Below are 13,071 nucleotides of genomic sequence, written 5' to 3'. Positions count from 1 at the left end.
CCACACTTGGCCTACTTGGGCCACGGCATCCCACAGAATGGTTTCCTGCCATACTCAGTGAAACTGTCCCTGTAGAAAAGAGATGAAATCCACTGTTGGTCCTGGACTTTGAGGGATACTTGGCTTTGCCAATCTCCTCCAGCCGAGGAAAAATCAGGTGATGTTCAAAGCCAAAATGATAGTCACAGCCGACTGAAGTTGTGGTGATGGAGATTAAGAGAAGTGGACAGATTGGAGGGCAACCAGGGGGCTGGGCCCGGAACCCCCTCTCAATCACTGTCCTTGACACCTCAGCCCATGCCTCGCACCGCAGCCAGCTGGGGAGGTCTGGTCCCACCCAGGGGCTGGGACTTGGAGAGGAGCTGACCCTCGGGCTCTGGAGGGCACAGCTGTACAAACAGAGCTCTGCACTGATCTCAGGCCCCAGAGGGCTTTGCCGGAGTTCTCTACAGGTGTGTGTGCTGGATCGAGGGGACAGGGCTCCGGGAGGGAGCCACCAACTCTGCCGGGGGGAGGGGCAGGAAAGGCCACAGGTTGTGACACTGAGCTGAGTCTCGACAGATGAGAGTCCCCAAGCAGCTCAAGAGGAACTAGGGCACATTCAGGCAGAGGGAGGCATGGGGCAAAGGCCTGGGTGCAGCAAACACTCAGGAAACCCTAACTAGTGGTGACTCACCAGCCTTAGCCTGCAGCAAAGTCACCCGTGAACCTAATCAAAAATGGAAAGACTGATTCTCTGGCCCAACGAACAAAAAAATATTCTAATTCTGTAGCTCTGGAGAGGGGCTTGGGAATGTGCATGTTTAGCTGTCATCACAGGTCACGTCTCTGCAGGGGTCCCGGGAAGCAGCTGTGAGGAACATCACTAATCCTAAGCGCTGCACCTGCTGGCCCCTAGCGGAGGAAGGCAGACGCGGAAGATGAGAATGGCGAGAGACACGGGGCCTTTCGTTCCTGGAGGCTGAGAGATGGGGGAACAGATTGCCTTTTAGAAAGACCACTCTGGGTTCGATCAGGAGCGGAAGCAGAGAGCAGACCCCAGAGACCCTCGAGCAGCTCGGCCACAGCACCCCCAGTCACCGTGACCACAGCTGTGGTCAGTGAAGCCGAGACCCGGCCACCGGCCTCCCCCGCCGGCCTCCCCCACCCACAGCACTACCCACACCAAGCCCGGCACCACGAGCGGTGGCACGGGGAGCGGTGGCCCAGGTGACCTTGCATCGGCGGCGCCTGCCAGCAGGGACAAGATCATCACAAGGAAGGTTTTGGGAACAGTAAAATGGTTCCATGTAAGAAATGGAGATGGTTCCAGCAACAGGGATGACACCAAGGAAGACGTATTTGTACACCAGCCTGCCATAAAGAAGAATGACCCCAGGAAGTACCTTGCAGAGTAGGAGATGGAGACATTGCGGAGTTTGACATTGTTGAAGGAAAAAAGGGTGTGGTGGCAGCCAATGTCACAGGCCCTGGTGGAGTCGCAGTTCAAGGCAGTGAATACATACGGTAGACGGTAACCATTACAGACTACCCATGTGGCAGGGGTCCTCCACGCCATTCTCAGCAGAATTACCAGTATAGGTGGGGAAGAGAATGAGGGGTGGAGACTGCTCCGGAAGGCCAATCCCAGCAACCCGGCCCTACCGCAGGCGAAGCTTCCCACCTTGCTACATGCAAGGCTCTGTGGGCGTTGACTGCAGTGTCTTGCCCTCCTGTGCAGGGAGGACTGATGGAGCGTGCCCACAACCAGGGTGCAGGAGAACCGGGTAGACCAGTAAGAAGGAATATGTATTCGGATTATAGACCACGATTCCACAGGGGCCCTCCTCGCCAAGACAGCCCAGAGAGGACAGCAACGGAGAGGATAAAGAGAATTAGGGAGATGAGACCCAAGGTCAGCAGCCTCCTCAACTTCAATTACCAACACAGACGCCCAGAAAACCCTAAGATGGCAAAGAGACAGAAGCAGCCAATCCACCAGCTGGAATTTGTCCGCTCCGAGGCTGAGCAGGACGGGGCTGAGCACATGCGGCTCCCATCTGTACCCTCCCGTTTAGTCATCCAACACGAAGAAATGAATATGAAATTCCAGCAATAAGAAACGAGCAAAAGATTGCGGCTGAAAACCTTAAGTGCTTGTTTTTTGCCCGTTGACCAAATAACTAGAACTATCTGCATTTGCTCTGCAGCATTAGGGGTTTTATTATTTTTACCCGAAGACATCTTTTTTGGTAATAACAAATGTGTTTTTTTAAAAAGCCTGGTTTTTCTCAGTACGCCTTTAAACGTTTTTAAATTGTTTCATTTCTGGTAAAGCTGAGATTTTTTAAAACTTCATTTTTAATTTGTAATAAAAGTTTACAACTTGATTTTTTCAAAAAAAAAAAGTCAACAAACTACAAGCACCTGTTAATAAAGGTCTTAAATAATTTAAAAAAAAAAAAAAAACACCACTCTGAGCAGTGGTGGCCTCTCCCACCAAAATATAAGCCCTAAGTGTCTGTCTTTGCTGAGTATTTAGTGCATAGTAGGTACAGAGTATTTCTTGAGTGAATGAACGAGTGAACAGTGGCAGGAGGGAAGGTGGGCTGGAGGGAGGTCCAGGCTCTCACTGCAGTCTGAGCGTGGGATCGGGGAGTGGGGGAGGGAGAAGGAGCAGGCCTTACCCTCGTTCTGGGATATTCGAGGCCACACGGGCCTCACAGGGCTTCCTGGAGGTGTTTCTATATTTCTGACAAATTCAGGGATGTCTACAAAACTAAAAAAGCCATGCAATATAATCAGGATTGAAGTGTACTCAAAGCGCGTCCCCCACACACCCCAGCCCCGGGAAATGTTATTCTTCCAGCGCAGACAGCTGGGCTGTGGGACGGGCCCTGCTCTGTCCAGACCAGAACACACCCAGACCAGGCGGACGCACTCGTGGCTCATTCCAGCCGGAGGTTTCATTCTGGGTTTGGCAGTCATTTTGGGGTTTTTGTGTCCTAGAGATATTTAACTCTGTACTTAATCTAGGTTTAATAGGCATCTATTATGTTAAATAGAGACCAGCTGAACGGATTATTTAAGACATAGTTATGGTTGTTTAACAACTATGTGGTTTGACTGCTACATCTCAATAAAGGTTTTCCAGAACCCAGCTATTATTACCATTTTGCATTCGGTCACTGTTCTCACCTAGCCGCTGGCCTCTCTTTAGCTATCGCCTGCTGGCCCAGAAACTCCTCGCTCTGATTCTTCCCTGGGTCCCAGGACTGGTTTCTTTGTCGGGTGTCTAAGTATCTACAGCATCTGCGGAGCTCAGGAAACTGGAGCTGAGGCCACGTGTGGCTGAGCAGGAGGGCTGGCCCCACAGGCAAAGTGCACGCCAGCCGCCTGTCCACAGGGCTCCGGACTTGTCTCCCAGTGGCAACGTGGCTTTGCCGAGAAGCCCAGAGTCCACGGCCGAGCCTAGGAGGTGAGTAAGTCACTTGGGATCCCTCTGGGAGAGAAGAGTCTGCATGTAAGAAAAAGAACTAGAAGACCATGGGGGTACTAATTCTCTGGAAGTTTCCTCTAGTGCAATGTTACTTAAAGGGTGATTCATGGGCCAGTGCTGGTCTGTGACCTGTTCTAACTGGTCCACAAATTGAGGATGAGAAGGTAGGAACTTGGGTAGCAATTTGGAATTGCCTCCATATCCAGGCGTGAGATCAATGGGCCTGGCTGAGCGAAGGGCATGCAGGGCAGTTTGGGCATTAATGAACTCAAGTGCAGAGGAACAGGTGGCCTCAGCTGCCACTAGTCATGTGTGGGGACCACATATCTGTCCACCAAGGATTGGAAATTTAAAAGCTGCTCTTCTGGCTCAGACGCTTTGAGAACCACTGCTATAGAGCCGTATCTCTCATTCATTTGTTTCCCCACCCCGCCTGCACACTTCGGAGCATATAACAGGACTTTTATAATCTTCCATATGTACATTTAGAAATGCTTAAAATGGCAAATCTTATGTTCTATATATTTTACCACAATAAAAAAAAGAAAAGAAAATATTCCTTACACTGAATCCTTCTGTCTCCAGGATCAAGATGAACTCATCTGTCTCTTTTTTTAGAATTCAAAAAAGACTGCGAATATACTAAAAATTGCTGAAGTGTACATTTTAAAGGGGTAAATTTTATGGTTTGTGAATTATATCTCAATAAAGCTGCTATTTGAAAAAGACATAGAGATGATAGGTAGATTGATAGACACTGACCATAAATGACTTTCTGTGTCAAAACAAAATCAAGGAGACCAGGCACAAACATGTTTTGCCCAATCTGTGCTGGATTATCTCCATTTTTCTCTCCAAATTCACTCCCTACTCTTCCGTGCTGCCCGAGGGGCCTGGTCTCCACAGACTGTCTCACTCCAAAAATGCCCTGGAAGATAATCAAAGAAAAGAGAGGACAGGGCATCTACTCCCCAGCTCCCGCCCTGCTGGGCTGCAGTCTGGTAGTGGTAGTGGCCGTGTCAACAGCTGGAACTGCAGTTCAGGGTGGTAGCAGCTCCCTGTTGCTGCTGGCCCCCCAGGGACTTCACCATCCCCAAGTCAGTCCCCTTAGCACGGATCACATTCAAACAGTCCTTCCACTAGATCTTTCCTGCTACCTTTTTTGTATGTGCCATCTGTTGTCCCCTGCCTCAACCCAGACTGACACACAAGTCATTCCTGATCTCATGAATCTTCCCCGAGTCAGTCACACCTGCTTTGTTCTGCCCTATTAGAAATAAAACCTGCTTCCAATGAGACACAAAATACTGGTCCGTAGAACTAAGGGCAGGTATGAAATAAACGAAAATGTTAGCTGTTGTAGAGTTATTGGATAGCTTTATTCTGGGTAACGTATAAATTAGGATAGATGTTTTAAATCTGCTGTTACGCAACCTCACAAACGGAGGCACACTCTAACTCAAGAGCTGCCAAGCCTCGGAGCCAAATGCTTACCTGCTGAAAGCTCAATGGGAAAAAAGAATATTGCTTAGAAGATAGTCCCAAAGGGACCCCAAGCCTGTCACTGGCATTCACTGCTGAGCTCATGACTCCTATTTCCAAAATACACACTGAACATTTTCACCTTGACACGAGTGCCCCAGAACCTCACACACCCAAAGCCAAGGCCTAGAAACTGCACTCCTCCCTTTCTTCATTTCCCAGTTGTTAGACCTTCCTACAGATCTGAAGTTCCATTAATTCTAAGGATCTAGATTTCTTTATTTTTTTTGTTGCAAAATATTAAGGGGGTACAAATGTTTTTTTTTTTTTTACATGGATACACCTTGTATAATGATAACTCAGGGTTTTTAATGTGCGTGTCACCAGAGTAGTGTTCATTGTACTCAGTAGGTAAGTTTTCAGCCCTTACCTCCACTCCCACCCTCACCCCTTCTTGGTATCCAATGTCCTTTATATCTCTTTGTGCCCATGTGTACCCATCATTTAGTTCTCACTTATTAGTGAGAATATATGGTGTTTGTATTTCCATTCCTGAAATACTTCACTCAGGATAATGGTCTCCAGTTCCATCCAAGTTGCTGCAGATGACATTATTTCATTCATTTTGATCGCTGAGTAGTATTCCATGGTATATAAATATCACATTTTCTTTATCCATTCATGAATTGATGGGCACTGAGGTTGATTCCACATCTTTGCAATTGTGAATTTTGCTGCAATAAATATTCATGTGCAGCTGTCTTTTTGATAAAATGACTTCTTATCCCTTGGGTAGATACCCAGCAGTGGGATTGCTAGATCATATGGTAGGTCTACATTTATTTCTTTGAGGAATCTCCATACTGTTTTCCATAGGTTGTACTAATTTTCAGTCCTACCAACAGTGTTTAAGTGTTCCTTTCTCTCTACATCCATGCCAGCATCTATTGTTCTTTGATTTTTTTTTTTTTTTTTTTTTTGAGACCGAGTCTTACTCTGTTGCCCAGGCTAGAGTGAGTGCCGTGGCGTCAGCCTAGCTCACAGCAACCTCAAACTCCTGGGCTCAAGCAATCCTACTGCCTCAGCCTCCCGTGTAGCTGGGACTACAGACATGCGCCACCATGCCCAGCTAATTTTTTCTATATATATATTTAGCTGTCTATATAATTTCTTTCTATTTTTAGTAGAGATGGGGTCTCGCTCTTGCTCAGGCTGGTCTCGAACTCCTGAGCTCGAACGATCCGCCCACCTCGGCCTCCCAGAGTGCTAGGATTACAGGCGTGAGCCACCGCGCCCGGCCTGATTTTTTAATAATGACCATTCTGACAGGGGTGAGGTGGTATCTCACTGTGGTTTTAATAATTTTAATAATTTTTTATTTCTCTGATGAGTAGTGATGTTGAATATTTTTTACATTTTTTGGCCATTTGTCTATCTTCTTTTGAAAAACTTAATCATGTCTTTTTCCCACTTTTTCATAGGTTGTTTGTTTTCTTGCTGATTTGTTTCGAGTTCTTTGTAGATTCTAGATATTAGTCCTCTGTTGGATGTATAGTTTGTGAATATTTTCTTCCATTCTGTAGGTTATCTATTTACTCTGTTGATGCTTTCCTTTGAGATGCAGAAGATTTTTAATTTAATTATCTCATTTATTTATTTTTATTGTTATTGTATTTGCCTTTGGGGTCTTAGTCATAAATTCTTCACTTAGGCTGATGTCTAGGAGAGGTTTTCCTATGTTTTCTTCTAGAATTTTATATGGTTTCATGCCTTGCATTTAACTCTTGTATCCATCTTGAAATAATTTTCGTATATGGCAAGAGATAGGGATCCTGTTTCATTCTTCTTCTGTATATGTCTATCCAATTTTCTCAGCACCATTTATTGAATAGGGCTGCCTTTCCCCAGTGTATGTTATTGTCTGCTTTGTCAAAGATCTATATGGTTTTATTTCTGGGTTCTCTATTCTGTTGCATTGGTTTATGTCTCTACTTTTATACTAGTACCATGCTGTTTTGGTTACTACAGCCTTGTAGTATTACATAATTTGAAGTCATGTAATATGATGCCTCCAGATTTGTTCCTTTTGCTTAAGGTTGCTTTGGTTATTCATGCTCTTTTTTGGTTCCAAATGAAGATTAGAACTATTTTTTGTAGGTCTGTGAAATATGACATTGGTATTTTGATGGGGATTGTGTTCAACCCATAAATCACTTTGGGCACTATGGACATTTTAACAATGTTGATTCTACCAATCCATGAGCATGCGATGTTTTCCTTTGTGTCACAATTTCTTTCATCAGTGTTTTGCAGTTCTCCTTGTAGAGATCTTTCACCTCCTTGGTTAAGTATATTCCCAGGTATTTTATTTTCATTGTAGCTATTGTAAATGGTATTGAGATCTTGATTTGACTCTCAGCTTGACTATTATTAGTAAATAGAAATGCTACTGATTTGTGCACATTGATTTTGTAACCTGAGACTTTGCTGAATTTATTTACAAATTCTAAATGTCTTTTAGTGCGGTCTTTAAGGTTTTCTAGGTACAAGATCATATTGTAGGCATACAGGGATAGTTTGACCTCCTGTTTCCCAATATGAAAGCCCTTTATTTCTTTCTCTTGCCTGATTGCTCTGGCTAGGACTTCCAGTACTATGTTGAATAGAAGTAGTGACAGTGGCAACTTGCTCCAGTTTTTAGGGAGAATGCTTTCAACTTTTTTCCATTCAGTATGATGTTGGCTGTGGGTTTATCATATATGGCTTTTATAATTTTGAGATACATTCCTTTTATGCCTAGTTTGTTAAGGGTTTTGTCATGAAAGGGTGCTGAATTTTATTGAATGCTTTTTCTGCATCTATTGAGATGATCATATGGTCTTTGTTTTTGCTTCTGTTTATGTGATGAATCACATTTATTGATTTATATATGTTGAACCATCCTTGCAAGATTTCACTGGGATTTTGGTACATTGGGTATGCTTGGAAAGTGGGCCACCGAGGGGGTTGTGGAATGTGCAGAGATGTAAATATCTGACAATTTTTCATCATATCTCTTCACTGCCAATATTTTTTCCTTTCAAGTATATTTTTATTTGTCTCATTTTCAAACCTGACATTGCATAACAAACCATGGTCACATCAGTCACATCCTTAGCAATGGATTCAGAAGCCAGCACATGACTCAATTTTATCAGCCAATGTGGTGGGAAAGGAAGTTTCCTAAGGACTTTAGGGGAAGATCCCCAGCCCTTAAGGAAAATCAAGAAGACAAAGTGGTCGCTTTCTCACCAGAGGAATATTTGGCACCAGTTACTCCTGGAAACTCTCTTACAAACACAAGAGGAAACAGCCTTAGGATGAAGCCAATTGTATTCATTTTCTATTGCTGCATAACAAATTACTACAAACTTAGCTGCTTAAAATGACAAATGTATTATCTCTTAGTTTCTGTAGATCAGAAGTCTGGGTACAGTGTGGCTGGATTCTCTGCTCAGGGTCCTACTGGACTGAAGTCAAGGTGATTCTAAACAGCCAGACCTGTCTTTGATGATGGTGATGATGATGATGATGATGATCACTAACACTGGGTACCAAGCACTATTCTGAAACACTTGTACATTTATATTAAATCACTTAATTTTTTGACATGGGTACACTTCTACCCCCATTTTGCAAGTGATAGAACTGAAGCAGAGAAGTTAGGTAACTTGTCCAAGGCAATACAAAAAGCTGGTGAATGGTGGGTCTAGGGTGCAGACCCAGCTGGTCTGGCTCCAGAGCCTGCCCTTACTGCATGAAACCATCTCTCAGTTGGTCACACTCTGTACCTCTTAACTTCCCCTTATATCTACCACAACGTATTTCTTCATTGTTTAAGCCAACTCTAAATGAATTTTATTTACTTGCAACCCAAAGCATTCTAATTGATATGTAGTATCAGTGAAAATGTGCATAAGTTGCCCTCTCATTCCCTGTTATCCCTTTTGCCTACTGTTCTCCCTAAATGATTGTGTCGTTTTCTTTCCTAATCAGTCCTGTCTAGAAGCTTTGTGGGCCCATCCAGAGCAATTGTCCTCAGTAAGAGCAGAAACTCATTATGGGGCACATGCTAGAAATGTGGGGGGTTTTCATTCATAATAATAGAATGGGTTGAGGGGTAGTTGCATTTAGTGGCCAGGAGACAGAGATGCCAGATGCCACAATGTATGGACTGTTCTGTACAACTTTCAAATGTACTTACAGATATCACATAGGTGAAAAATCTTATAATATTGGAGCTGAAAACCTAACTCTGTTAGATATATAGCCAAAGTAATTATTTTATATAGATTGAGTTTTCTGGAAATGCAAATACTATTAAAAAATGGTTCTTTGTTTTGTTTAAAACTTTTCCAAGAGTTGCTCAGCATTTCAGAAAATCATATCACCTACAGCAGTACCTCTCTTGGTATCTGCGTTGCTGGTAAACATATCTGAATAACTCCATATCTAAAGTTATTGCATTTTCAGGATTCCTAAGAATATAGACAAATAGACCTTATTTGGTTCTTATTTCAAAAGGTCATATATTGTTAAAGTTTCAAAATTATTCAGTTGAATATTATCTTACATCTCATAAATCCAAATTCATTCACCGAAACTCTTCTACTTTATTATTAGACACAAAATATTGTCCTATAAAATATTTCCTAGTTCTTTTTCTCCTTTATATGACAGTGAAAGCTGTATCATTTTTAATTATATGGGTAAGTAGGTTATATAAACTATGAATTTCAGTTCAGGAGAGTAGACAGAGCATGACAACATACAGTCATGCATGGCTGATGACAGGGATAGGTTCTGAGAAATGCATCACCAGGCGATTCCATCGTTGTGTGCACATCAGAGGGTACTTACACAAGCCTGGATGGTATGGCCTCCTGCACTCTAGGCTACACAGTATGGCCTATTGCTCCTACGCTATAAAATTGTATAACATGTACTGGACTGTAGGCAACTGAAACACAATGACAACTACTGGCCACTCACACCCTGGACACCGAGAATAGGCCTCATGCACAGACTTTGCTCTCCAGGAGCCAAGAGGAGCTGGCAAAAGAGAGAAATATGTGCTCAACTAATTGTGACTTGCTGGGTTAGAACCTAACATGAACAAAGAGCACTGAAGAGGAAGTAATAACGTTTGCCTTGTTCACATAAAGAACTCTGTGTTCAGTAACAAAAATTTACCACTTCTCTGCTTCCAGTTAACACAGATACACATTGACAAGGCTTTTTGGATACAAGGGGTTGACCTCCACTTAAACTCTGGCTGTTTGGCCACCCTGCCTGGGTCCATCTACGAACCGAGGCCCTTCTGAAGAGTGTGGGGTCATCAGACAAATGAGCCAACTGGAGGTTTGGGGCTCTGCTGACTTTGACTACAGCCAGCTTTGACAGGCTAAAGCCTGCGACAGATCTAGGGGAGGAAGGCCTCCCTGCAGTCTCCTCCCAGGCCAAGATACTCAGCATCAGGGACATTTTTTAATCTGAGCACCCGTGAAGTGAAAAATCGAATCAGCATAAATCTCAAAAACAGCAATGAGGGAAAAAAAAAACAGCCCAGGATATCTGGAATATGTTAGGATGAGCATGCTACAGCAGGACCTTGGCATTCATGGTCCAAACTGAATTGACAGGCAGAATTAGGGATGAAGGAGTTAAAGGGAAGGACTTCACCAGCAGCTTTTCCAGAACAAGGAAAGTCAGACCTTTGGCCTCGAGTTCACAAACGGTGTTTATTTCATGTCTCGACAATGGGCAGGTAAAGCCCCTGCAAAGCGTGGCTTTCTGGACACCTGGGAACAAAGCAGGTCAACTTGGACTTATTTATGCTTATCGGGGCGGGCCCAGTGTGGATGATTTAAACCTAAGGCAGCCCAAGGCGTCCCTTCATCTCCACCTCAGCGAACCTCCTCCCCAGCACACTTCTCATCAGAGCCATTTATACACTGTAAAATGACCCAAGTTTAATTGCGTCTTCTGTCCAGAAAATGCTCTCTGCCCAAAACCCTTATTGAAATTTTGCCCCAAATATTCCACTTTGTGTTATAATGAAAAAAAAAAAAAAAAAGTTACTTTAACAGAGGCAATTTGTGACTGAAACCACTATTCCTAATTTTTGCTAGAGAGTTATTGACTAATTTGTGAGTCAAAAAGCTGGTTTTAGCCAGTTCCGGCCTAAGTGGAATGTGCCCGCCCCATCTTCCTGCAAATTACAAACACAGGACTGTTCGTCCATCGTAAAGCCCTGGCTCTCGAAATCCAACTTTTCATCATAAATCCTGAGAGAAAAGACGCGCCCGGGTGTCTGCATCGCCCCAGCCCGTGTTCCCAGACAACTCACAGCACCGCGGTCCACGTCTGTCTCCCCAAAGGCCAGCACTGTGGACCTGCCAGCAGCTGAAAGTTATAAATAGGACAGTTTGGGACGGGGGTGGGGATCGAGGAGAAAATCTAATAAGGATCAGATGCTAGCGGCCAAGAACGCTCTTTGGAGGGACAAAGAAGAAAAGTATTGGTGCTGTGCTCCTAAAACCAAAAGGAACAGCTCACACAAACTGCATGGATTAAACCTGTCGGTCACGGGGAATCTGACCAGCCAAGGAAAACTGAGGGGTTTCTTCAATCCAGTGACATTAATTGAGAATGTCACCTCCTCAGATAAGATTCTTATCCCACTCTTGGGCCTTCGCAATAATACACTTACTCCAGGTTAGTGGCTTGGGAGGTGGGGGCGGGGGGCAAGAGTAGCCCCCCCCAGAGCAAGAATTCCACAGGACACCTGAACCATGGCACAGTGGCACCTGCTCAACATGACACATGACCTCATGGCAGGGGTCCTCAACTTCACAGCACCCACAGCAGGGGTACCTTCCCTTGGTTGGGGTGCCTAACACCCATCTGCCCACCTCGACCCTAAGCCCCCTCTCTGCCGTGCCTGCCACTCCATTCTCAGTGGCCAGTGTGGTGGCTGGTGTACGACAGGCTTTCACCACGTCACGCCTTCCCTGCTCAGAACTCCCACTTCACTAAGCTGCCAATCTCATTTCCCTGTCTGTCTTAGTCCATACAGGCCGCTATAACAGAATACCGTAGACCAGGCAGCTCATGAGCAACAGAAATTTATTTCTTATAGCTCTGGAGTCTGGGAAGTCCAAGGTCAAGGCACTAGCAGACTCGATGTCTGGTGAGGACCTGCTTCCTGGTTCATAGATAGCGTCTTCTCGCTGTGTCCTCACATGGTAGACGGGGCAAGGCGGCATTCTGGGGCCTCTTTTGTCAGGGCACTAATCCCATTCATTGCCTAATCACCTTCCAAAGCCCCCACCTCCTGATGCCATAACATTGAGGATTAGGTTTCAACATATGGATTTTGGGGGGACACAAACATTCCCTCCATAGCACTGTCTGTCTCCTCTTAGTTTACAGGCGTGTCTCAGTCAGCTTTATAGCCCTAGCATCTCAAATGTGGCCTGGCTCACTGGTGTTTATGGAATGAATGAATTGCTCCCTCAGGAAGACATGCACAATTTAAAGACGCTCCACTTGTGAGGCTTTCCTAGTATGTACATTAACAATTTATGACTTCTTTGTTTATCCATGATGTCATATATTCCTTCCCTAGAACTATCTGCAGCTTGGGAATTGTGAGTAAGCTGTTCCTTTATAACACAACTCAGGAAACCTGGACAGTAGAAGGAAAAAGGAGAGACTGCAGGAGGGAAGCAACACTCTTTAGCCTACTCAAATTGCTTCCTTGGAGATTTTCTGACATATCAGGATGGGGAGGCTTTGCGTGACTGCGAGCTTTTCCACCCAGAGGCCAACCTATCACTTCTTCTTGTAGGACTCGGATTCTTGGCATGTCCGGATTCACCCAGAACACACAGAAAGCAGATTCTTCCTTTTGTCCACCCATCACCATGAGCCTCCTTCTTAGAGCCTGGCTGGGAGCATCCACTGATTTCCAGGGTGCCCTGAGTCCAGCTAGCCAGTCCTGGTGTACCAGGTGTCCCCCTTCCATGTGGCTGACTTTGTGCCCTTGGAGGAAGCCAGAACATCCGCCA

The sequence above is a fragment of the Eulemur rufifrons genome, chromosome 3 (genome assembly GCF_041146395.1).
Source record: "Eulemur rufifrons isolate Redbay chromosome 3, OSU_ERuf_1, whole genome shotgun sequence".
NCBI classification, from domain to species: domain Eukaryota; kingdom Metazoa; phylum Chordata; class Mammalia; order Primates; family Lemuridae; genus Eulemur; species Eulemur rufifrons.
This window is presented reverse-complemented; position numbering follows the sequence as displayed.